Source organism: Mesoplodon densirostris, chromosome 3 (assembly GCF_025265405.1).
Source record: "Mesoplodon densirostris isolate mMesDen1 chromosome 3, mMesDen1 primary haplotype, whole genome shotgun sequence".
In the NCBI taxonomy this organism is placed as follows: Eukaryota; Metazoa; Chordata; class Mammalia; order Artiodactyla; family Ziphiidae; genus Mesoplodon; species Mesoplodon densirostris.
In genome coordinates this window covers 152,241,879-152,264,209 of record NC_082663.1, presented here as the reverse complement: position 1 = coordinate 152,264,209, position 22,331 = coordinate 152,241,879, and the positions used below count along the sequence as shown (strand labels likewise).

General features: G+C 48.8%; 1 protein-coding gene across 1 annotated transcript in view; it reads left to right on the top strand.

Moving 5' to 3' along the window:
* GNG7 (G protein subunit gamma 7) overlaps positions 1–22,331 on the top strand; it is a 158,224-nt gene that overhangs the window by 79,306 nt on the left and 56,587 nt on the right. The window lies entirely within an intron of this gene.

The following is a 22,331-nucleotide window of genomic DNA, read 5'->3' as shown; positions in this document are numbered from 1 at the left end:
GCATCGTTGGAAACACTGGGTGGTCAGCGGTTGGTCAGATTGAACTGAGGCATGGTGGGTCTGGGACTACCTACCCACGGCCAGAGTCTTTGGAGACACAGGGTCCCAGGTGTATCCCGGGACTTGAGCTGCATGTGGTGGACTTGGGCAGGTCTGGTGCCGACTTTGAGCTCGTTTTCCCAGCTGTGAAATGGAGAGGAGACCCTGCAGCAGGTCTCCCCGGTAGCGTCCCAAGACTAAGCACTCCTGGCCTCTGTCACTCGCATTTTCTCACATGTGTGTGCAGTTTTCCAGCAGTTACGTGGGCCTCATGTCACAGCAGATTGAACACAGAAGCTGGCATGAGAATCCAGCTGTATTCTGTTCAGACACACACGGAAGAGGTTTGCAAAATGCACCAAACAGCACTGTTCTCCCTAAAAAAAACATTTTTTTGAAAAGCTGTTACTTGTTGTTTGAAAATGTAGTCCTGCTAAAATTTTAGAAATAGGTTTTTTCGGAGTTTTTTTAACACAAGCTGTCTGGGGTCCTCAATATTTTTTTTAATAGACTATTTTTTAGAGTATTTTTAGGTTCACAGCAAAATTGAGAGGAAGTACAGAGTTCCCAAATACCCCCTGCACCACCACTCATGCACACCCTCCCCAATACCTTTTTATCATCATAATGATGTATATATATGTGGTTTTTGGGACGAGTTCCTCATCCAGAGATAGGATTTGCAAATATTTTCTCCCATTCTGTGGGTTGTCTGTTCACTTTCTTGCTGGTGTCCTTTGAAGCACAAATGCTTTTAACTTTGATGACGTTCCTCCATTTATCTTTTTTTTTCTTGTGTCACTTGTGTTTTTGGTGTCATAGCCAAGAAGGTTTTACCTGTATGTACTTCTTTTTCTGTACTTTTTATTTGTTTTTAAACTAAGCATACTGTTTTTTTAAGTTATTTTATTTTATTTATTTATTTAAAAAATTTTTTGGCTACGTTGGGTCTTCATCGCTGTGCACGGGCTTTCCCTAGTGGCAGCGAGCGGGGGCTACTCTTTGTTGCGGTGTGCAGGCTTCTCATTGCAGTGGCTTCTCTTGTTGCGGAGCACGGGCTCTAGGCGCACAGGCTTCAACAGTTGTGGCATGCAGGCTCAGTAGTTGTGGCACACAGGCTTAGTTGCTCTGCAGCATGTGGGATCTTCCCAGACCAGGGCTCGAACCCGTGTCCCCTGCATTGGCAGGCGGATTCCCAACCACTGCACCACGAGGGAAGCCCTCCTCATTTGCCTTTAAGGCAGATGCTACGGCGTATCTCGTCCAGTTCAGTTTCCGTGTCTCCTGTAGCCTCTGGACAGGAGAACTTGGATGTGGGAACCAACCCTTCTGCCTCCAGAGTTGGTGTTCTTAGCTGCCATGAGTGTTCCTCTAATTATTATCTTTTAAAAGATTAAAGCTGAGATAAGGGCCTCCCTGGTGGCGCAGTGGTTGAGAGTCCGCCTGCCGATGCAGGGGATGCGGGTTCGTGCCCCGGTCTGGGAGGATCCCATATGCCGCGGAGCGGCTGGGCCCGTGAGCCATGGCCGCTGGGCCTGCGCGTCCGGAGCCTGTGCTCCGCAGCGGGAGGGGCCACAGCAGTGAGAGGCCCGCATACCACAAAAAAAAAAAAAAAAAAAAAAGCTGAGATAAGGTAGACCATCCCCAGGGGCTATCACTCAGTGAGTCCAACACGGCCGTTTTCCCTCCAGTGTCAAAAATCTGGGGTACCTTCACCTATATACAGAAGCAGATGGCTTGCATTTAGGGGCCATGATATTAAAAATAATAGGAAGAGAAGCGGTAATCACACACCGCAAGTCTTTTCACCATGAGAGCACCTGGAACAGGGACTGAATGGGAGACCTTAATTCGGCATCACCCATCTCACTCCGGGTGTGTCCCCTGTGGGTGGCTTTGCAGAATGGTGGGTGGATTTCCTTTCTGCTTGGTTTACAAAACTTTCCTCATGTTGTATTTTCAGTCCAGCTCACGATCATTGAATTCATGATGCCAAATGCTCAGATAATGAGACTCACCTTAACCCCCGCCCCCAAACACAGCAAGCCACTCCCAACTGCAATAATGTGAAGTTTTGCAAATTGCACTCTGTTATAAGTGCATTAGGAAATTCATTAAGGGGTCAGCCCAACCTGAAGTCCATGAAAAGGCTGGATGAGACCTTGGAAGGCCTGGAATTCCAAGGAGAAAACGCTGTTTTCAACCTTATTGTGGTTTTGAAGGCCACATTTCGGTTCACTTGTCACTCGTTTTTCTAAACTTCTTGCTTAAGTTTTTGCAAGTCATTTGGAGGCTGCAGATGGAACTTTTTCAAGGGAGACACATATCGAGAAAAAGGGTGTAGTTTATGACTTCCATGGGTGTCAGCTGGACTTCCCTGCATTGCCATGCCTTTTTTCCTGCTCTGTTCCTTTGTGCTTTCACCCATCCACGGCTCCCAGTAGCAAGCACCCCGTGGGGGCACTGACTGCACAGCCCCAGGAGATGTGGGAGGGGTTGACTCACCTGCCCAGAGCCATGCAGCCAGGGAGTAGGAGTCCCCAGACCAACCTTTAGCAGATGCGCCACCGACGTTCCTTGAGCTGAATCAACAAAGGCCAGTTGCTTGTTCATGTGTCATGAGTTCTTCTAGATCACGGCTCTCATCTGGGTGAACTGGTCCCCAGGGGACCCTGGGCAATGTCTGGGGCATCTGTGGTTTTCATGACCAGGGGGGGCTCCTGGCACTGAGTGGGCGGGGCCAGGGGTGCTGCTCCACACCCCACAGTGCCTAGGACGCCCCTCAGAGGATGACCTGGCCCTGCATGTCCACGGTGCTGAGGGGGAGAACCCTGTTCCTACCCCATGGGGTCTGTGAACAAATGAAGTTCATTTGGCAAGGGAGGGGCCCTTTTCTGTGAATTGACTACCTGTGGAAATGTGACCAATTAGTGTGAAATGCATGTTTAGCAAATGTTAGGTACTGTATTTGAACCAATAAATGTGAATCCTTCTGCAAAAAAAAAAAAAAAAAAAAAATGCAAGAGGCAAGGATCCCCGGTGGGTGGGAGCAGGGAGAGGGGAGACCACCACATCCCTTCATTCAAGTGCTTCGTGTTGCCTCTGAACTTTGATGTTCCAGACCAAACCTGGGTTGACAGCCTACTTCACAACCTTAGAGAAATGCCCAAACTTCCCCGAATTTGGGGATTTTGGTACCCCCTGGCATGCAGGGCTGCCAAGGGATGAGGGATCATCCGCAAGCTCTGCATCCTGCCTTCCGGAGGCCTGCAGGGCAGCGCTGTCTCCGCCAGCACCCCTTGAAATGCTCTCAGAAACCAGACTGGTTTGTTTGGATGAACTGAGGAAGGGCTGGGGCAGTGCAGGGTTTATTTTAGTGAAACTGAAACCTCAGATCCCAGCATAGATTTTCAAAAAGACAGATAATCCCCGAGTCGGCGAAGGAAAGTGCAGCGCTCCCGCTCCCGGGGTGAGCCCAGGACAGCAGGCTGGCCAGCAAAGCACCACGTGGTATTTATGCTTGCGGAGCAAAGAGCAGGGCGCCCTTCCTGCGAGCAGGACCCGGTGGCATTTGGTTTTTCCAGCCACACCTGGAGCACCCGGCTTCCTGCCTTGTCCAGCTCGCAGCCCCACTTCCTCACCAAAACTCAGTGGAACTGTTCCTTAGGAACTCAACTTCCCATTTTTGGAGATGTTTCTTAGAAACTAGACTTCTTTCCAGCTTGTAGTGAAGTGACCTTTTAGTTCAGCTTCAATCTTTTTTTCCTTCATTTAAAAATAAATTAATACAGAAGTGATACTGGCTCAGTATAAATCAGCATTCTCTCAATCTTCTTTTTTTCATGATCCTTTTTAAACTTTCTTGTCCTAATTGCGTATCAAAAAGAATAATGCTGGCAGTGGATGAAAGACATACCGTATATCTAAAGGCCATGAGTCCATAATGATACTTTTAAAAACCTCTTAATTGTTGAACCCTCCTACATTGTTGGTGGGAATGTAAATTGGTGCAGCCATTATGGAGAACAGTATGGAGCTTCCTTAAAAAACTAAAAATACAGCTATCGTATGATCCAGCAATCCCACTCCTGGGCATATATCTGGTGAAAACTCTAATTTGAAAAGATACACGCACCCCAGTGTTCATTGCAGTGCTATTTACAATAGCCAAGACATGGAAGCAACCTAAATGTCCATTGACAGATGAATGGACAAAGAAGATGTGGTACATATATACAATGAATATTACTCAGCCATAAAAAGGAATGAAATGACGCCATTTGCAGCAACATGGATGGACCTAGAGGTTATCATACTGAGTGAAGTAAGTCAGACACAGACATCTAGATGTCCTATGCCCTCACTTATATGTGGAATCTAAAAAATAGTACAAATGAACTTATTTACAAAACAGAAGCAGACTCCTAGACATGGAAAACAAACTTACGGTTACCAAAGGGGAAGTGGTGGGAGGGATAAATTAGGAGTATGGGATTAATAGATACACACCAATAAATAAAAAATAGATAAACAACAAGGATTTACTGTACAGCACAGGGAACTATATACAATATCTGGTAATAACCTATAATGGAAGAGAATCTGAAAAAATATATATACATATATATATAGCTGAATCACTTTGCTGTACGCCTGAAACTAACACAATATTGTAAATCAATTATAGTTCAATTAAAAAAACCCTTAATTGTCCACCTTTGGAGGTTGCTCATTATTGGGAAAAATTCAAGTTCTGGTAATCAAAGAGTTGATGAGAAAAAATTCTCCTTATGGAAGACCCATAAAATACTAACAGCACAGGGGTTTCCCTGGTGGCACAGTGGTTAAGAATCCGCCTGCCAACACAGGGGACACGGGTTCGAGCGCTGGTCTGGGAATATCCCATATGCCGCGGAACAACTAAGCCCGTGCGCCACAACTACTGAGCCTGCGCTCTAGAGCCCGCAAGCCACAACTACTGAGCCCATGTGCCACAACTACTGGAGCCCGCCTGCCTGGAGCCCGCCCGCCTAGAGCCCGTGATCCACAACAAGAGAAGCCACCGCAATGAGAAGCACCGCAATGAAGAGTAGCCCCCGCTCGCCGAAACTAGAGAAAGCCCGCACGCAGCAATGAAGACCCAAGGCAGCCATAAATAAATAAATAAATAAATAAATAAAGATGTTGGGGGTGTAATAAAGATCACCACAGTTAAAAAAAAATACTAACAGCACAGGTACACTGTGTATCTGTCTATGTGTTGTCTGTACAGCTGTGCTTCATGCATAAAAAGAGTTAGATTTTTCTCGCCTCCTGGGGAATCGAGTTTCACCCCCTGTCGAGAATGTATTTATAAATAACACAGGCATGAGAAAGTGGAAATCTCCAATCGCAAACCCTGCTCCCTGGAATTAACCCCCCGTCGAAAGTGTGGGATAGATGGGAATTGATGGTCATTGACACAAGGACAGGAGGCTGAGTGTCCAGTCTAGATTTGCCCACAAATTTTAATTGTGAGTCGTGGGCAAGTTTCTTCGTTTTCCTACATTTCAGCTTCCTCATTTGTTTGGTGGAATAAAAACCATCACAGAGACGTTGTGAGCATGAAATTGGATAATTTATAGAAAAAGCTAAGTGGAAGGCCAGATGAGAGTAATGTGCTAACTAAATGCTCCCATTTCACCTCTGACCTTTCTTTCTAGACTTCTCCTGTGCATGCACCCATGGGAATGGGGATGTGTGACGATGCTGAGTGCATTGCACATTTGCCATCCCAAGCCTTAGTTGGGAGGATCCCAGGTGGCCTGGGCTGAGAGCACGTCCCTTTGTAGTGACTGGGTTCTGGTAGGTTCCTCAGATGTTTGGGATGACATTTTAGGTTGATTTCTTAGCTTCAGGTTCTAAGCCACTTGGGGTGAGAACAGGACTATGGCTGCCAATCCCCAGGGAAGCCCATAGGCTCAGACGGAGGTGGGCATCTTACTGCACTTCTGCACTGCCAGGTGGACTTTCTGTCTAGTCTCTCTTCCCCTAAGGATGCAGCCCTATGGGGGTCCTGGCCTTTTAAATATATATATAGATATAATATAAATAAACTTTTTATTGTGGTAAAATACACATAACATTTATCATCTTAACCATTTTAAGTATAAAGTTCAGTGGCATTAAGTTCATTCACACTGGGCTTCCCTGGTGGCTCAGTGGTTAAGAATCCGCCTGCCAATGCAAGGGACACGGGTTCAAGCCCTGGTCCAGGAAGATCCCACATGCCGCAGAGCAGCTAAGCCTGCGAGCCACAGCTACTGAGCCTGCGCTCTAGAGCCCACGAGCCACAACTACTGAGCCCGCGCACTACAACTACTGAAGCCCACGCACAGTAGCAAAGACCCAGTGCAGCCAAAAATAAATAAAATAAATTTTCAAAACACATTCATTTACACTGTTGATCAACCATCCCCACCATCCATCTCCAGAACTTTCTCATGTTCCCAAACTGCAACTCTGTCCCTTTTACGTTCCCTTTCTGATATTTCATTTTTTAGAGTAAAGAAATATTGATACAACCAGTTGCTGTATGTTAATCTTGTATCCTGCCTGCTACCTTGCTGAATTCGTTTATCAGCTCTAGTAGTTTTTGTGTGGAGTCTTTAGGGTCTTCTATACATAGTATCATGTCATCCTCATATAATGACAATTTTACCTCTTCCCTTCCAGCGTGGATACCTTCTATTTCTTTTTCATGTCTGATTACTAGGGAGGGCTTCCAATACTATATTGAATAGAGGTGGTAAGAGAGGGCATCCTTTGCTTGTTCCAGATTTTAGTGGGAAGGCTTTCAGCTTTTCACCGTTGAGTATTATATTGGCTGTGGGTTTTCTGTCCCCTTTAAACACCGATTCTCCATCCCTTCCCCCAGCCCCTGGCCCCCACCATCTACTTCCTGTCTCTATGGATTTGACTCCTCTAGGGACCTCTTGTGAGTGAATCAGACAGTATTTGTCCTTCTGTGTCTGGCTTATCTCACTCAGCATCATGTCCTCAAGTTTCATCCACATTGTAGTGTGTGTCAGAATTTCCTCCCTTTTTAAGGCTGAATAATATTCCAATGTTTGGACGGACCACATTTTGTTTTTCTATTCGTCTGTTGATGGACACTTGGGTTGTTTCCACCTTTTGGCTATTGTGAATAATGCTGCTATGAATATGGGTGTGCAAGTCTATGTTTGGGTCCCTGCTGTCAATACTTTCAGGCATACGCCCAGAAGTGGAATTGCTTGATCATAGGTAATTCTATGTCTGATTTTTCGAGGAAGCTTCATGCTGTTTTCCATAGTGGCTGCACCATTCTACATCTTCCCACCAGCCATGCACAGGGTTCCAGTATCTCCATGTCCTCACCAATCTTGTTCTTTTCTATCATTGCTTTTTTATTTTTATAACAGCCATCCTAATGGGTGCAAAGGGGTATTTCTTGTGGTTTTGACTGGCAGTTCTCTAATGGTTAGTGCTGTTGACCATCTTGTCATGTGCTTATTGGCCATTTGTGTGTCTTCTTGGGAGAGATGGCCATTCAGTGGCTTTTTTTTTTTTTTTTTGCAGTACACGGGCCTCTCACTGTTGTGGCCTCTCCCATTGCGGAGCACAGGCTCCGGACGCGCAGGCTCAGTGGCCACGGCTCACAGGCCCAGCCGCTCCGCAGCACGTGGGATCCTCTTGGACCGGGGCACGAACCCGCATCCCCCGCATCAGCAGGCGGACTCTCTACCAGTGCACCACCAGGGAAGCCCTGGGTGCCCATTTTTTAACCAGGTTGTTGTTGGTTTAGTAGGAGGAGTTCTTTATGTATTCTGGATATTAACCCCTTATTGGATATATGATTTGCAAATATTTCCCCCCATTCTGTGGTTTGCCTTTTACTCTATTGGTAATCTCCTCTGATGCACAAAGGGTTTTAATTTTGATGAGGTCCATTTTTTGTTGTTGTTACCTGTGCTTTGGGTGTCATATGTAACAAGTATGTACCCTTCATATACTGGGGTGGAAAGGACACTTTATCGCCGCAGCCTCTCTCCCCAGAATCCATCACCCCAGTCTAACTAGGAGGAAAACATCAGACAAGCCCTAGCAGCAGGACTATTTCATCAAGTATCTGGGCACCCGTGGCCTGCTCAGGCTGACACATAAAATTAACCATACAACGCCTAAATGTAGCATCTGGTCCTGGGTGGGATCCTATGACAGAGAAAGAGCACTGGGGAAATGCTAAGGAAATCTGAATAAATGTGGATTTTAGTTAGTAATAACGTATCGATATTGGTTCATTAATTAAGACAAATTGCCATATAATGCTAGAAATTAACAATAGGGGAAACTCGGTGTGGGGTGCGTGGAAACTCTGTACTATCTTCACAGTTGTTCTGTAAACCGAAAACTATAAATTAGAAAGAGAAAGAGATTATAAACACAATAGCAACACCAAGGTGGCTGAGCCCAGCAGCCAGTCTCTCAGCCTGGCAGCCGACGCACCCCTTCCACTATGCGGATGTGCAGCCCTCTGGCGTCTTGATCCTCTGCTAGTTTTCTTCCTTTTTGTGAGCCCAGAGTGTTAGTTTTCTTTAATCTGGTATTGCTTGGGCTTTACAGGAAGAGAGACATAGGCAATGCAGTCTGCCTTGTTGCTAGAAACAAGTCCTGTGACAGAAGGAGATCTTTTTCAAAACAAAACAAAAACATAACTATACTTTTCTGCCTTTAACAAAAATTTAACAGTGTATTTTGGCTGTCACTTTTTGTCAGTACAATAAGTATGCTGTATTTAATTTCCCTAAATTTTAGTTTTACAACACTTGTAGGTTCATAGCAAAATTGAGAGGAAGGTGCAGAGATTCCGCATACGCCACCCCCCTGACACATTTAAAATTTAGTCATTGACAAATGACCTTCCACAAAACTTATACCAATCTAAACTCCCTTCAATGGCACCATTGTCCCCACAGCCTTACCATAATGGTTAGTAATTAACTGTAAAAGTTTTGCCAGTCAGTTGTGTGAAAAATGATGTCTCTTTGATGTATTAATCTTCATTTATTTGATCGTTAGAGGGATTGATCACCTTTTCCCTCTTTCTTTCTTTCTCTTTTTTTCTATCTTCCTTCACTCCTTTCTTTCTTTCTTTCTTTCAGCTGTTTGTATCTCTTCAAGTACCTTTATTTTTCCTGAGATTTTCTTCTTATTGATTTGTAGGTGCTCTTTACATGTGATGGGCACTAACACTTTGTCTATTGCATATGCTGTGAGTGATTTTTCCAGTTTGTTATCTGTCTTTTTTTTTTTTTTTTTTTGCGGTATGTGGGCCTCTCACTGTTGTGGCCTCTCCCATTGCGGAGCACAGGCTCCGGACGCGCAGGCCCAGCGGCCATGGCTCACAGGCCCAGCCGCTCCGTGGCACGTGGGATCTTCCCGGACCCGGGCACGAACCCGTGTCCCCTGCATCGGCAGGTGGACTCTCAACCACTGCGCCACCAGGGAAGCCCCTGTTATCTATCTTTTTATTGGCTTTATGGCTCTCACCCATCCTGAAGCTCCCAAGTGTAGAAGAGAGTTTCCTTTAGTCATTAGCCCTGGGAAAAACTTTTCCTCTACATTGCTTCTTTAGGTGAATAGCCTTGTCAAGGAGTTGGGAGTGAGAGGAACTCCGGGTCTCATGCTCAGTCCCCCATAATCTCTCCCTTAAAAAAAAATCAATTAACTTTTTTTTTTCAAATGACAACACACTGAAAAATCTAGGAAATAACAAAAAGGCATAAAGAAGAAGCACAAATCATATTATATTTTTCCTCTTAAATGCCACCACTGCTTTTCAGTGTGGCTTCAGAAAAGCAAGGTTTGCCCTGAAGCTCTGCAGGCCTGGTCAGTCCTTGGAGACACAGGTGGTGGGCAGCAGCCCCTCATTCCAGGGCAGTCTGTGGGGTCTGTGCAGCACCAAGGTTGGATCCCGCGTGCATCTCTGACATCTTAAAAGAGAGAGAGCGGGGCAGAGTGGAGATGGGGTAGAGTTTTGGCAAATAGCATAGGCACATAGGAGTATTCCTTACAAATCTTGTAGGAGGTGGCAAGGAGGGCTGTTTATTTTTACCCTCCACATCATCGGTTCACAGAGCCTTCTGAGCGCGGAGCACTTGTTTGTGAGTAGAGCATGCTGCGGGAGAATTTTCTGCCTTGTCCTCTGAGAGATGTTGCGTTGCTAGGTTATCAAGAGCATCAGGAATCCAGGGAACAGTGTACTAATAAGAATCATGTTTAGGGGTTTCCCTGGTGGCGCAGTGGTTGAGAGTCCACCTGCCGATGCAGGGGACGCGGTTCATGCCCCGGTCCCAGAAGATCCCACATGCCGCAGAGCGGCTGGGCCCATGAGCCATGGCTGCTGAGCCTGCGCGTCCGGAGCCTGTGCTCCGCAATGGGAGAGACCACAACAGTGAGAGGCCTACGTACCACAAAAAAAAAAAAAAAAAGAATCATGTTTAACTTTGAAAAATAAAATAGGTGTTGACATTTTTAAAGGATAAGAATAGTATTGGATCATTTGCAGTTCCTGAATTCTAGTTGCAATTCTACCGTTTCAAGTGTGTGTGTGTGTGTGTGTATGGAGGGATGGAAACATGGATGGATGGATAGATGGATGGATGGATGAATGAATAGATGGATGGATGGATGGATGAATAGATGGATAGATGGATGAATGGATGCATGGATGGATGCATGGATGAATAGATGGATGCATGAATAGATGGATGAACAGATGGATGGATGGACGGATAGATGGATGGAGAGAGAGAGAGTGACAGTTTTATTGACTATAGTTCACATAATTCTACCATTTCTAAGCCTCAGTTTTCTCATCTATAAAATATGTGAAAATGATTATGCACTCAATAGAGTAAAATTGAAAACCACCCTCCTGTTCTCCCTTACCTGTTCTGTTTCTCCCGTAACACCTCTAATCTTTTGTTTGTTTGTTTATTTTGCGGTACACGGGCCTCTCACTGTTGTGGCCTCTCCCGTTGCGGAGCACAGGCTCCGGACACGCAGGCTCAGCGGCCATGGCTCACGGGCCCAGCCACTCAGCGGCATGTGGGATCTTCCCGGACCGGGGCACGAACCCATGTCCCCTGCATCGGCCGGCAGACTCCCAACCACTGCGCCACCAGGGAAGCCCTAATCTTTTTTTTTTTAATGATACTCTTAAAAACCAATGTGTCCGAAGAATTCATTTGGATAAAGGGCCCGACCTCTTGATAATGTTGTTAATTCTCATATATTTTCTAACAGCTTTATGGAGTTAAAATTTATATACTATAGGGAATTCCCTGGTGGTCCAGTGGCTAGGTCTCCTCGCCTCTACTGCAGGGGGCATGGGTTCAATCCCTGGTTGGGGAACTATGATCCCACAAGCTGCATGGCCAAAAAAAAAAAAAAAAGAAATTGAAAAAAAATAAAATGGACATTAAAAATTTTTTATATACTATAAACTTTACCATTTTAAGTGTACAATTCAACAGTTTTTAGTATATTTACAGAATTTACAACCATCACCACCATCTACTTCCAGAACATTCTCATCACCCCCAAAGGAGACCCTGTCCCCATTAAGAGTCACCCCCACCCACTCCCCCAGGCCCTGACACCTAATAACCCACTCTCTGTCTCTCTGGATTTGCCTCTTCTGGACACTTCACGTAAGTGGAATCACACACTGTGTAATCGTTTGCGTCTGGCTTCTCAAACTCCGTGTGTTTTGGGGTTCATCTATGTTGTAGTGTGTGTGCTATGACTTTTTAAAATTTAATTTTAATTTTTTTTTTTTTTTTTTTTTTTTGCGGTACGCGGGCCTCTCACTGTTGTGGCCTCTCCTGTTGCGGAGCACAGGCTCTGGACACGCAGGCCCAGCGGCCATGGCTCACGGGTCCAGCCGCTCCGCGGCATGTGGGATCTTCCCGGACCGGGGCATGAACCCGTGTCCCCTGCATCGGCAGGCGGACTCTCAACCACTGCGCCACCAGGGAAGCCCTAATTTTAATTTTTAAAATTCATTTTATTGAAGTATAGTCAATTTACAATGTTGTGTTAATTTCTACTGTACTGCAAAGTGATTCAGTTCTACATATATGTATACATTTTTTTTCATATTTTTTTCCATTATGGTTTATCACAAGATGTTGAACCTAGTTCCCTGTGCTAAATGGTCATAAACATCATACAGCCCTCCATGCTCAGGGCCCAGGGGCACCAGATCAATGTTTTATTACCCTTCCTGCTCCCATGGCCTGGATACGGGAGGAGGGGACCAGATTAAGGCAGTAGAGGTGGGAAAGATGCAGGAAGGCCGAGAGGCAGGCGGGAGATTTGAGGAGCCGTGTGAGAAGAGGCCTGCCTGGGGGACAGCACAGGGGCCCCAGTGTCACACCTAAGCCACCAGGGAGAACGATGATACCACGCAGCCCAGCGGGGGAGCCTGGAGGAAAAGGGGACCAGCTGGAGGAGTTCGTGGGGTGACCAGCCATCTGGGCCACCCTGGTTTGCTGGGGCTGAGGGGTTCCCAGGTGCAGGACTTAGAACGCTCAACCAGAAAAGTTGGTCCCCCTGAGTTTGGGGTTCCCACGGAGCAGCCAAGGACAGATGCGTCAGCAGACAGTTGGGAGTGAAGGTGGGAGGAGGATGGAGAAGAAATACGGCCCCGACGGGACAACGTTCCCACAGGGCTGGCGTCCGGCTCCAGCTGCCCTCTGTCCCCACCCTGTTCCCGGCCAAGGAATTGGCCCTTTGACCTGCCCTGCCGGGCTCTGGGCAGCTGTTGAATTTCAAAACAAAACCCAAAAACCTCATGACGTGGTTTAAGAGGTCTGTTTACTACCTGTCCCTCTGCAGAGAGCCCGTCATGGGCTTATCTCATTGGGACTTTCTAATCTGATGCCCTTCTAGTTGTCCCGAGGGAGTCAATGAGATTGTAAAGGCCAGTGGTAGTTCGGCAGGACCCCCGTGCCCCCTCCAGCCCCTGCCCCGTCCCCACCAAGCTCAGGAGAGACTCGTGGCTCCAAGACTAGCTTGGTCTCTCAGCGGCCTGTTGTGCGCTACACTGCTGCCATGCAGTTTATACCCAGATCTGTCATCTGCACGCAGAGACACCGTCTTCCTTCTTCCTCTCCAATCTGGATGCCTCTTATTTCATTTTCTTGCCCAACTGCCCTAACTGGAACTTCCAGTGCACATTGAGTAGAAGCAGCGAGAGTGCACATCCTTGTGTTCCCCCTGGTGACGGTGGAAAGGCATGCAGTCTTTTACTGGGAGCATCCTGGGGGCTGTGGGCTTTCTGGGATACCCTGGATCAGGTTGAGGAACTTCCCTTCTTTATTTCTTTATTTATTTGGTTGTGCCGGGTCTTAGTTGTAGCCGGCGGGCTCCTTTGTTGTGGCTTGCATGGAAGTTCCCTTCTATTCCTGGTTTGGTGAGTGTTTTTATAACAGAGGAGTGTAGAAAGGTGTCACGTCTTCATCTGCATCATATTGAGATGGTCTTCTGGGTTCTGTCCTTTATTCTGTCGACGGGCTGTATTATGTGGACTGTCAGATGTTAAACCGACTGTGCATTCTGCCATGTGGCCATGGGGTAGAATCCTCTTCATATGTCGCTGGGTTCGGTTTGCTAGTATTTTGTGGAGGACCATGGACGTTTGATCGATGCACTGAAGAAGGGATTACGTAGGAGGAAGAGGAGGTGTGGCTGAAAGATGTAGCCTGAGGTGGGGTTGCTCTTGGAACTGTCCTGTGTCTTGACTGTGGTGGGGGGCATGAATCTACACATGCACTAAAGTTACATAGAATGACGCACACACGTGCGTGCACAGGACACTGAGGACATCTGACTAAGCTCTGTGGGTTGTGTCAGTGTCAATTTCCTGGTTGTAATGGACTGAATGTCTGTGTCCCCAAAATCCATATGCTGAAGCCCTAACCCCCATGGGATGGTATTTGGAGGTGGGGCCTTTGGGAGAGGATTAGGGTTAGGTGAGGTCATGAGGGTGGGGCCCCCATGGTAGGATTCGTGTCCTTGTAAGGAGAGGAAGAGAGACCAGAGCTCTCTTTGCCATGTGAGGTCACAGCAGGAAGGCAGCCGACTGCAGGTCAGGACGTGTACCCTCACCAGGAACCAGCCACACCGGCACCCTCATCTCAGACTCCAGCCTCCAGAACCAGAGAAATGAATGTCTGTGCTTTAAGCCCCACAGCCTGTGCTATTGTTCCTACAGTCCAAGAGGACGAAGACACTGGTTATGATACTCACTATAGTTATGCAATATGTTACAACTGGAGGAGGCCGGGGGAAGGGTCCACAGTATTTCCCGCACATGGTTTTTGCAACTTCCTGTGAATCTGTAATGACTACAAAAATTTTTAAATTTACTTGTTAAAGCAGAAATTAAAAACAATAAAGACACCAAATGGAAGAGGGTGGCTAAACCCACACAGGCCAAGCAGCCCCTGTGGGTGGCCCTGGGCCCAGAAAGGGACCGTGCGTGTGGAAACTTCCACCCAGGACAGTGCAGGGCAGGGCAGGGCCTCCAGCACGTCCTCTCTCTGGGCTCAGAGAGGCAGCACAAGCTTGGCAGTCCCCTCGTGAAAATGGAGCAGAAGTGCTGGAAGCCTTCGAGCAGAAGAGGACTGGTGATGCTCTCAACGCCACCAAGAATTGCCAGCCACCCTGAGGTCAACAGACTTTTCCCATAAAAGGCCAGGTAGCAACTGATTTTGGCTTTGGAGACGAGGAGGTCTCTGTTGCAGCTATCCAACTCTGCCACGCAGCCTCCAGAAGCTACTCGTAAAGGAATGTGGGCAGCCGTGTTCCAATAAAACTTTATTGACAAAAGCAAGCAGTGGACCAGATGGGGCCTGGGCCATGCTTTGACCACCCCCGGGCTGAATCTGGGTGTGAGCACCTTGATGAGAGTCACTGTAGTCTCCCCTTTTGCCAGAAGTTGGTGAATAAGCAGCAAGAGCTTCTGCTTCCGTAAGTTCAAGATCGCGGGCACGTGTCCAGGGACCGTTAACTGGATGCAGAGAATGGCAGAGGCCTGCTGCTCCGCGGCTGCAGAGATTGCCTTAGGGGCCTGTGCTGTGAGGTCAAATACATCTCACAGGGACTATCGACCCGTTTGGGGATGGGCCCAGCTTCCTCGTGTGCCTTTGGGGTGTCATGGCTTCTACATTGCTGGTTGTGTCTACCTACCTGTCTACTTTCCTATCTGTCTACCCATCTGTCATCTAAGAATCTATGATTGTATGTATGTTTCTGTCATATCTACCTATCTATCTATATATCATCTATCATCTGTCTATTCATCCATCTGTCATCTATCTAAGAACCTGTGTATGTATATTTTTTCTATCACCTAGCTAGCTAGCTAGCTAGCTACCTACCTACCTACTAGAGAAGCCATGGGTTCACACTGAGATCCCAATTCCGAGCCCGTCCCTCCACGTTCCTTGTTGCCTGCCCCTTTGCATGTTTGCAGACGCTTTCTCCAAGCACAAGAAACAAGTCTCTGAGCATCCCCAGCATGTTTCCTTTTTTGCTCAAGGACACCACCTTCAGGATCTCACCAGTCCCTCCCCCGCTGTCGGCCCCCACTGCCCAGCACCCCTGCCCTGCCCCGTGGTCCCAGGAAGCACCCTGCCAGCTCGGTGCCCTGGGTGCCTGCATGGCTCCCCGCCCCCTTCTCTGCTAGATGGGGGACCCCGCCGCCTGTCCCGCCAAGCCAGGAAGCCAAGATGCAGAGCATGGCCTAGACTGTTTGTCCTTTCTAAACGTACACTCAGGAAACAGAGTGAAGTTGCAGAGGAGAGTGGGGGAGTGTGGGCGTTGATAAGTGTCTGCTGAGCAGGGTGCCGCCACAGGGCTTGATGCTGAGAGCAGTGTGGGGCGGGCACCGAGAAGGAGGAGACGCAGATCTAACCAAGCTTCCCTTCCACGAAATCCTGCAGTGAGGGACCCCGTCCTTAGCTGGGGGTGGATCTGCACCTCTGAGTTTTCTGGGAAGGAAAACGCAGCAGCCAGCTTCCCGCAGAGAGAAGCCAACCAGAGCCTGTGGGCAGAGTGCACCGCCCCCACCAGCCACTCTCTCTGACTCATTGTGTCTTCATGACCTTGTTTCCTTCTGAGCCCAGAGCCCAGCATCAGGCCTCCTCCTCCCTCCCTCTGACCCTGGTGGGGTGGGGAAGGGGAGGGGGAGGCTGGCCATCACCTAGCCGGGGTCTCGCCCCAGGCGACTCTGCGCCCCGCAGGGGACACTGGGCCATGTCTGGGGACATCTGTGGTTGTCACGACTTGGGGGCTCCTGGCATTGAGGGGGTGGGGGCCAGGGATGCTGCTCCACACCCCACAGCGCCCAGGACGGGCCCCCACAGAGAAGGAGCCTGCTGGTCAGCAGGGCTGGGGGTGGGGAGGACCCTGGCTAAGATGAATCCCCTTCCCCCGGGAGACCAGTCGTGGGGCTTTCCTAGTACCTCTGAATTCTGTTTCATGAGTGATGGCAGATGGTCCTCCTGAGAGCTCCTGGAGGCTGAGACAGCATTGTGTTCCTTTCATGCTACAGTGGTTGGCACGATGCTCCTCAAGTTAATAACCTTTTGTGAAATATACAAGCCCCCAAATGACTCAGCAGCCCAGCTGTGCTCCCCTCCCTCCAGGGCGGACTCCCCTTCAGCCCCTGGCCGGTCAGTGGTTGGTCAGTGGTCGTAGCCTGCGCAACCCATTCCCCACAGGCCTGGCCCCCTGTTGTCATAACGACCAAAGCCCCTGGCGTTCCAGGCCCAGGTGCTAGATCCCACAGCTCCCCCAGGTCCCCAGGACTCTCCCAGACCTCAGCCTTGGCTCCGCTGCAGCTGGGATTCTCATCACAGAAATCACCGACCAAGGAGGGTCCATCCATCTGTCTGCCGAGGACCTGGGCAGCGTGTCGGCCGTCAGAGCCCTCCCCAGGTAGACAGTGTAGCACAGGGGGGTGCAGATGAGATCTAGGGGGCAAGAGAGACCCTGGATCCCATCAGGAAGGGGTTTGGTCCACATCCAGAAGCCCAAGAGGGATCTGACTGCAGCACCTCCCCGATTCCTTCCTAGGTCTGTGAGTCAGCCGTGGTGAAGCCCCCAGCCCCATGCGGGCCTCACCTGGTGATCCCGAGGTGGCTGAGACAGCTTTGCTCGTCACGACTGGGGGGCTCCTGGCATCCAGTAGGTGGGGGCCAAGCATGCTGCTCCACAGCCCACAGCACCCCACAGAGAAGGACCCGCCCCAAATGTCCGCAGGGCCAAGGCGGAGACAGACAGGAACACAACAGAGATTTACGGGGTCAGGCTTTGTTCTCAGAAGGATGGCAGCGTGTGGGGAGGACGCAGAGCGGCCGGACCGGAGGTGGGGAACGGCCCTGGAGAGCCTACAGATGTTGCAGGACAGCAGCTGGTGGGGGCTGGCAGGACACGGCAACTGGGCTGCTGTGGACAGAGACCAGCAGCCAGGGGTGGGGGGCACGCAGAAAGGAGGGAAAGTTCTTGGAAACAAATACACGGAGGAGATGGGTGCATTTGTGTGGAATATATGTGTGTACGTGCATAAAGGTATGGCGGGAAATCTGTAAATATCTGTCACAATCCGTCTTATCTGTTTATCTATCTTATCTATCCTTTACCTATCATCTATGTATCTTTTTTTTAATCTATTTTTGTTAACATCTTTATTGGAGTATGATTGCTTTACAATGGTGTGTTAGTTTCTGCTTTATAACAAAGTGAATCAGCTATACATATACATATATCCCCATATCTCTTCCCTCTTGCATCTCCCTCCCTCCCACCCTCCCTATCCCACCCCTCTAGGTGGTCAAAAAGCACCGAGCTTAGGGGCTTCCCTGGTGGCGCAGTGGTTGAGAGTCCGCCTGCCGATGCAGGGGACACGGGTTCGTGCCCCGGTCCGGGAAGATCCCACATGCCATGGAGCAGCTGGGCCCGTGAGCCATGGCCGCTGAGCCTGTGCGTCAGGAGCCTGTGCTCCGCAACGGGAGAGGCCACAGCAGTGAGAGGCCCGTGTACCGCAAAAAAAAAAAAAAAAAAAAAAAAAAAAAAAAAAAAAAAAAGCACCGAGCTGATCTTCCTGTGCTATGCGGCTGCTTTCCACTAGCTAGCTGTTTTACATCTGGTAGTGTATATATGTCCATGCCACTCTCTCACTTCGTCCCAGCTTACCTTTCTCCCTCCCCGTGTCCCCATCTATGTATCTTACCTATCATGTATTTATCATCTATTTATTTGTCATCTATCTATAGATCATCCACGCATTGATTGATGTCACCTGTCTATCATTTCTTTCTCGTCTGTATAAAATCTGTCTATTGATCTGTCATCTGTTGATGCGTAAACTACCTGTCATCTCTGCACACACGTTTTTTCAGGGGATCACTGGACAGTGATTTGCAGGCACCACGTCCGTGACCCTGCATGTCTCAGCGAGCATCTGCTGTGACACCCTCACACATCAGCACAAAACCAGAACCTTATAGCACCTGCTATCCAGCCCAACAGAATTTTCCACATCGCCCCTCGAGCGTGTTTTCGGGGCTGGTGGCTGCTGTTCTCTGGGCTCCAGAGCCCTGTCCCGATCCCACGCTGCCTCTGGTGACCACCCTGGCCTCCGTCCATCAGGGAATGGAGTCTTTCTTTCCCATGAAAGTGACCCCTTTTCTAGAGCCCAAGAATCTTATGGAATGTCCCACCTTCTGGATTTCCTATTCCTTCCGTAAAAGAAGGAGAGTGTGGAAGCTGCCCCTCTGTAACAAAGGCAGAAGGAAGGAAGGGCTCAGAAAACTCCGTTCCCAGCCCCGACAGAGAACTGTGATGGCAGATCTCGGCATCATCACACGCTGTGTGAGCTCCTGGACTGCGTGACAGTCACCACACACGGGCAGCTTACACCAGCGATTTATGTTCTCTCGGTTCTGGAGGCCAGAAGTCAGAAATCAAGGTGTGGCACAGTCACACTCCCTGCGGAGGCTCCAGGGCAGGGTTCTTCCTGCCTCTCCCAGCTCTGGGGTCCCTGACGATCCTCACATCCCTGGGCTTGTGGCCGTATCACTCCAGACTCTGCCACCATCATCACATGGCCGTCTCCCCGTGTGTCTCCGTGTCCCAGTTTCCCTCATCTTCTCAGGACACCAGGGCCACCCCACTGCAGTACGACCTCTTGTTAACTGGATCACATCCTCAATGACCTTATTTGCAAATAAGGTCTCGCTCACAGATCTGGGGGGTCCAGGCATGAACATGCCTTTTTGGGTGGACACAATTCAACCCGCACAGATGCTGACACCACGGGGGGAATGTGTAGGGGCACAGGAGGGTTACGCAAAGACGATCTATCAACTGCAGCGGGGAAGGACCCTCGGCAAAGACCCAGCCTCACCCCGCGGCCTGCCGCACGTGACTCGAGCTGCCACACAGCCGCCCAGGACCGTGTCACCGAACAAACGCGCTCTGGCTATCAGACCTTGTTGCAGGAAACTGGGACGGGGTTATGGGCCCACCAGGAAGCACTTTGCCGGCTCTGATCACCTTTTAAATAAACCTTCTCCTTCTTGATAGTTTTAGATTCACAGACGAGCCACGGACAGGACAGAGTGTGCCCGTCACCCACCCACCCCCGTGTTGGCACCTGACACTGCCCGGCCACCCATGTGCATCAGCCTTAATGGGACCCCAGTGTTTATTTGGTTGTCACCTTCCATTAGTGTCCTCTGTCTGTCCCAGGACCCACGTGATGACAGGCTCCTTGGGGCTGTGACCTTCTCGGACTTCCCTTGTTTTCGAGGATTGGGACAGTTTTGAGGACTGGCTGGGAGTTTTGTACAAAGTCCCTCTTTTAGGGTCTGTCTGGTGTCTTTCTCATGCTCAGGCTGGGGCGATGGCTTTGGGCAGAGAGAGACTGCGGAGGTGAAGGGCCCCCCTGCCAGCACATCCAGGCTTGCGCTGCCGTGTGACTTAGCGCTGTTGGTGACCCCGGCCAGACCGTGTCTGCCTTCTCCGCCGTGGTGAGGACTTGAGGTCGTGTTTGTTTGGATCCACTTGTAATATTTATTCTGCGTTCCCACTGGGGGGATGGTTGTGCATCCGTTCTCTCTTTTTTCACTTCAGGGAATCTTGGCTCAGCAAAAACCCGGCTCCAGGGTCTGTGTGTCCTTCCCGCCTGCCCCGTCCTCTGTCTTGGCTCACGGACCTGGCGCCCCAGCTCACAGCTTCCCGGCCACACACGCCACACACGTCACCCCAGGCACCTCCCCATGAGGCCCTTGCTCTGAATTTAGGGGCCTGCTGAGCAGATAGGAGGCTCAGCAGGGAGCTGGCAAGGTGCTCTGGACTGTGGGAAGCGTGAAGCCATGGCTTATGCACCAACGGGGGTGGCACAGGGTGCAGGCTGCGCCCCCCAGGTCCCTCTCATTGCCGTCACCGTGTCCCAGGACACCAGGCCCAACCAACACGTGGTCCACAGTTTGTAAAGTGGTGAAAGGTCGGGTATTTTAAAGTAGCTTTTCCCCCACTATCTATGAAAATGATACTTGTTCATTGTTTAAAATTTTTTTTAGAAAACACACAAAGGTTTACAGAAAAAGAGAGATACTGAGAGTCACTGAACTGTGCACTTTAAGAGGGTGAATTGGATGTGTGTGAACATACCCCAATTGAAATTTAAACTTGCTAATTTAAAATTAGCAGAAGTTCACCACTGTTAAAATACCCTCCAGGCTGTCTATTTCTAACCGTTTGTTTTCAACATAGTTTCAAATTTACCAAGAAGTTGTAAGAATAAGACAAGGAACTCCTTGTACCCTTGATATCCATGTTTGCCGACTGCGTACGTCTGCTTTATTATTCTATTTATAATTCTCTTTCTCTCCCTGTGTGTGTACGTGTATGTAGACCTGTGTATGTATACATCATACGGAGATAGGTGTGTGTGTGCATATATGTACATACACAGTCATAGGATGTAAACTGTGGTACGTATAGTTATATGGTTATCCATACACATACAGTGGTATATATATGTAGTTATACATGTATGCAAATCAATTTTTCTGAGCCATTTGGGGCTAAGTTGGAGACATCACGCCCCTTAACCCTTAAATCCGTCAGTGTATCTGTACTAAAAATAAGGACATTCTCTTATGGAACCACAGGACTGTTATCAAAATCTGGAAATTTCACAGTGACATGGGTCTCATCTAAGCCACGGTCAAATTCTGTCACTGTCAAATTCTGTCACTGTCCCCATGTCATCTTTCACAGCCATCCCATCCCAGACCCCCCATTGCATCCAGGTGCCCCGGCTTGTCCGCCTCCTTGGATCAAAGGCCAAAAGTAACATTTCATTGTATTGCCTATAGTTTTTTGATGGCGACAGTTTTAAATGTTTCATAATGGTCATTGTAATAGTAATGCTTTTGGCGGATTATCTGTGTCCATTGTTAACAGTTCATTTGGAAGGTTTTAAGGTCATTGGCAACTTAGAGAAGAGGTGCAGAAACAGTACAGAATTCCCTAATACCCTTCACCCAGCTTCCCTTGGTCCATGTCTCTTCCATAATCACAGAACATTGATCAAAGCTGAGAAATCAGTCTTGCTGCAGTCCTACTGACTAAAGCATGGAACTGATTCGAATTTCAGCGGTTTTTCCATGAATGAAATTTTCCCATTGTCCATCCTATCCATGATCCCACATTCATTAAGTTGGTTTGTTCATCTCTCATTGATTTGTTGGAAATCTTTATATATTAAGGACATCATACCTGTGACAAAATATATCCCATTTTGCCTTTTCATTTTGTTGTGGGGAATTAGGAAAACCATAGACCAAAGTCCTAATCTCAGCCAGAGACGGGGGGGCAGGTCTCATAGGGAACATGCCACGTCCTGCGTTAAGGAGAGTTATGGGAACAAACATCAGAGGCCCAGCAGGGCACAGGCCACACGCCAGGCCCTCCACAAACTGTTCCCACACCTTCCCATCCCCCCTAAACATTCGCTGTTCCCCTAGCCCATGTTGAACAAACAGCCACACATGATCGTGTGAAAAACCTCAGGATTTTACCCCACGAAGTTGTGCTGGCCATGAGCCAACTTCATCCATCTGAGCCAACATCTGTTGAGTGAGGAGGAGTGAGTGGGACCTTGCCAGGCACTTGGGGGTGGGGGGGGT